Source organism: Mesocricetus auratus, unplaced genomic scaffold, assembly GCF_017639785.1.
Source record: "Mesocricetus auratus isolate SY011 unplaced genomic scaffold, BCM_Maur_2.0 Super-Scaffold_100676, whole genome shotgun sequence".
Taxonomy (NCBI): domain Eukaryota; kingdom Metazoa; phylum Chordata; class Mammalia; order Rodentia; family Cricetidae; genus Mesocricetus; species Mesocricetus auratus.
Genome location: NW_024429266.1, coordinates 168,536,026 through 168,540,686, shown reverse-complemented (window position 1 = coordinate 168,540,686; position 4,661 = coordinate 168,536,026). Strand labels below are relative to the sequence as shown.

Sequence of the window (4,661 nt, the reverse complement as noted above, 5' to 3'; positions counted from 1 at the left end):
AGAGATAAAGGGCAGAGAAGGAGGGATAACTTTCTCTCTTGGGGTTCTGGTCAAGTTCTGTCCTCAGTTCTTAGCTTTTCATGTAAGTGATTTCTCCCTAGTAAAATAACATAAGACATCCCTATCCTGTGTATGGTAATCTTTCTCATCATAGTGGTTCTGTTTAGATAATGACATCCCTCACTTGATACTGTCAGGGGGTTGCAATAACCTACGTTTGAAGCCATTTATATAGAAATTAGAAAAACTCTTGAACTAGAAGAAATTGAATTTTGGTGTGATCAGCTTTTTTTTTTGCCTGTCACTTAATTGAAGGTGTGATTTGGGTAGACAAGGCTCTTGGCACCAGTTACCTATTTTTAGCATTGAAGCCACCTGATGAAGAGGTTGTAGGTCCATGAGTATCGGCTGCTTTGCAGACATACAGTCTATTTGTGACAGTGAACAGATTATTTCAAGTATCAGACCCTACATTAGGCAGGTTCCCTGAGCAGAACAGAATTGAGAGAATGAATGCACATATTATTAAAGGGAACTAAATTTGTTTTGATGATAGGGGTTGGGTAGCCCAACAGTACCTGTCTACATGCTGTAGAGGCAGAAAAACCAGTAGATGCTCAATATACAAAGCTGGGTTCTTCAGCTGTCCAAGTTTGGCAAGGAAAGCCTGGAAGGTCCCTGGAGAGTAAAGTACTGAGCCAATGAAGCCGGAGTCTGATGTCATGGAGGATTGCTGCTACAGCAGGAAATAACACTCTTTGGCTCAGAAAGATAGGAAGGCATGCCACACGCTGGTTACTTTTTCTGTTTTTATTTGGGCTTCCTATTTGAAGGTGATGGCTGTTAGGAGAGTGGGTCTTTCCTTCTGTGTCACTGTCTCACCATGTCATTACTCTCTAGAAATCCCCCCACAGGCATTTCACTTGTTCTAATCAGCTTCTAATCTAGACATGTGGACAGCCAAGGGTCAACATCACAGACACTGATTTCTACGACTATAAGTAGTCGATGCTGACGGCATGTGCAGAGAGGAAAAAAGACAGCAAGTGCAGGCGATGGGAAAACAGGCACATGTGGGGAGGGCTACTACAACTTAAAAATTTGTGTCCTACTAATACTTATTGTTAATTAATATATATCACTTGTGTTCCATAATTCATTTAACTAATACAAATACTTGGATTAATTCTGTTTTTTAAATTTTTAAATAATAATTATTTTATTTTTTTGAGATTACAGTGTAATTACATCACTTACCTCTTCCTTTCCTCCTTCCAAACCCTCCCATGCACTGGTCCCTTCCTCTCTTTCTAATTCATTGCTTCATTTTCTTTAATTATTTCTCTCTTCTGTTTTTGAGATTATAACATAGTTACATAATTTCTCCCTTCCCTTTCCTCCCTCTATATGCTCCCATATACCCTTTTTTACTCTTTTAAATTCATGCCCCCTTTTCAGTAACTATTGTTACATGTATATATACATATACATCTATATTCCTAAATGTAAGTTGCTTAGTCTGTGTAATGTTGCTTGTATATAATATGTGTTTTCAGGGATGGCCATTTGGTATTGTATTGCTGGTAAATGGGCTGTACTGAGGATACCAAGAAAAGGGGGTGAAGGATACTTTATTAGAGAGAAGGGTCACTTACATGAGAAGCTGAGGACCAGGTCAGCACTCTATGGTCTCTGAACCTCGGCTGGAATCCAAGAGAGCAAGAGAGCGGGGTACACTCCTGTACCCTCTTTTATCCGTAATTTCTCTTGTTTACCTGAGACCACACCCCGAGGGGCGTGGTTAGTGCAGCAGGTAGGTGATCTCTCCCTACAGTATTGGATAATCAGCTATCTGTGCTCTTCCCCAGGGAAGACTATTTCTCCCACTCAGCATATCTTAGCTGCCTGTAGTTCTTTGTATAGAGGCCTCGTGTTTTTGCCCTGTCCACTTTAGCATGTCGTTGTTGTCCTTGTGCAGCTCATATTTAGGCAGTCATATTAGTGATAGTTTATGGGTGTAGCTTCTGACATTTCTTGTAGACACAACCTTACAGCAATCTCCTTGTCTCCTGCCTCTTACAATCTTTCTATCCCATTTTATACAATGATCTCTGAGCCTTATGTGTGGGAGCTGTGTTGTAGATGCATCCATTTGGACTGTGCTCCCTAATTCTGTATTTTGATTGCTTGTGTTTTTTTAAATTTCCAAGAGAAGTTTTATTTTTTAAAAATGATTTATTTATTTTATTTTATGTACATTGGTGTTTGGCCTGCATGTATGTCTGAGTGGATCCACTGGAACTGGGCATATAGATAGTTGTGAGCTCTCATGTAGGTTCTGGGAATGGAACCCAGGTCTTCTTGAAGAGTAGTGGACTTAACCACTGAGCAATCTTTCCAGACCCTGAGAAGTTATCTTGATGGGGGTTGAGGACTATACTTATCTGTGGGTAAATACTTAAAATGTGTAAGAGATTATTTTGGGTTAATAAAGTGATGATTATAGATTGTTCTCGAGGATTCATGACTTTACTAGTCCTGGGTAGTTGACTAGGTTTCTAGTACTGTATTGGATTTCCCTCTTGTTGAGCAGATCTTAAGTCTGATTAGAGAGACGATGGTTACCAGCAAGGACTGGGTATTGTGTCATGCTGGTAATTTTTGTTGTTCATGGGTATTGTAGCTAGGTAGGATTGTTGGTCACTTCCATCCTTTGTCATGTAAGCTAGCCCTCAGGAGCTTTGTGAATCACAGTTGAGTAGAAATCAGCAGTACTACCTTCTTGTTAGTGAAATCAAAGTGCTCAGAGATAAAGTAACTATCCTAAATCCCATCTCTTGGTAATAGAACCAGAATTGAACCCAGCGAGTGGTTCTCATTCTTTCATCAGAAACCGCTCACACAGTGAAGGGATCTAGTTCAGTTCCTAAAGTTCTTTGGATGTTGGCATTGGCTTCTTCTACACCTCTGGGTTAGATTGAAAGGAGGTTAAACTCTCTGGCTATAAAAATATGTAACTCTCAGAGTTGCTAGGATAAATCTTTGTTGTGTAGGAGCCTACAATGTGGCAAATGAAGTCAAATTCAGTACCCTCCTACTTCTCAACTCTGTACTTTTAAGACTTGGTCCTGGTTTCAATTTGCACTTCTCTGAGACTGGATTCTCATTTTGTTGCTCTTATCTGGGTCATCACTTCTCTCTTCCTCTGATTTAACTGAAATTCTTTCTTCTGCTCTCCTCCCATCACTGTGTGTTTATGCTACACATAGGGTCCTACAACCCCAAGCTGTGTTTTTCTCTGATGCCTACATATTGACTGTGCTTGTCTGCATTTTAAATCTAGCCTATCCTCTTCACTTTCCTGTCAAGATCTCTAAATACTAGATGTTTTTCCTGACAAGATTGTTAAGACATGTTAATTCCATGCTTATTGCACTTTTAAAAGAACAATCAGACATGGTTTATATTATTTTAAATTTTGGCATATACAGTATTAAGTTTCATTGTGCAATTTTTCCAAGCAAAATTTGTTTTTGGTGATTCTCCTTCCCTTTTTCTCCATCGTCTTACACACCCTGTCCTGCATTCTTTAACTTTCATCTTGTGTTGTATTTGTTCTCATGACCTGTGCTTTGACATGCCTTCATTCCATTTCTTGAGTGTCAGTGTTTTGTGTCAAAGGACCATCAATCATTCAGACCCTTACTTTATCACTTGATCTGTTCTCTCTCTTTCTCTCTCTCTCTCTCTCTCTCTCTCTCTCTCTCTCTCTCTGCGAATAAAAGCTCATGATTTTATTGTCTTCATAACAAAATTGGCTTAGAACTGGATCACTAGGCCCTTTCTCTTCTTATTGCTCCCAGTTCAAAATGCTTGCATCTCTTACTAGGCAGCATCCTCTTAGGTCTGCCATTGGGCTCAACACTCTCATATCTCAGCACAATCTTCTTTGTAGTTTTAGCCTTTGTTTGGAAAATAGGCTTAGTCTGCCCACCATAGCCACTCTGTGTCCTGTCACCACACTGCTTTCCCTGGGCATACAAAGAATCCTTGCCCTTCTTATACTGGGGCAACTTTGTGAGGTTGGTACTTTCCACATTTCTTGCAGAACATCCGGCAGGTCTTAGGATCGTTCACCATATTGGTGGGGGTGATATCAGCACAGAAAGAGATATGTTTACTCTTATTTTCACCTTTCTTTCTCAGACATCAGCTCAGGAGAGGATTCTCTAAACCCCTTCAGTCCATATTAGCCACTCTATTAAACTTGCTAATAATTCCCGGTCTCTTTTTACTGATATTGCCATTTAAGAAAATGTTTGTATGTGTGATCCTGTGATTCATATTTGCTTCCCCCATTGGTGTTGGTTCTAGTTGGGCAGGGCTTTGTCTAATTTCTGTTTTTTATGGTTTGTGTCTGGAGCTTGACGCATAATCTTTCACTGAATAAGTGAATGGATAGATGAAGCAATGTGGAGTGGAAGTCAGTGCTGGGAGTAAGTTAGAGCACTGTTTGTCAGTGCCAGCTTGGAAACACAGGTGCATATTAACTTCAGTTAATGAATGTTCCTCACCTACCTTGGAAAGCCATCTGCTTTTGGGACCCAAATTTTGTAGCCTAAATATAGAGCAGCCAGATAGGAAGAAGTTGCTTCACCCAC

At 40.0% G+C, this 4,661-nt stretch overlaps 1 pseudogene; it reads right to left on the bottom strand.

Annotated features, from left to right (window-relative positions):
- Positions 1-3,819: 3,819 nt before the first annotated feature.
- LOC106020792 lies at positions 3,820-4,140 on the bottom strand (annotated as a pseudogene).
- Between the last annotated feature and the right edge of the window lie 521 nt (positions 4,141-4,661).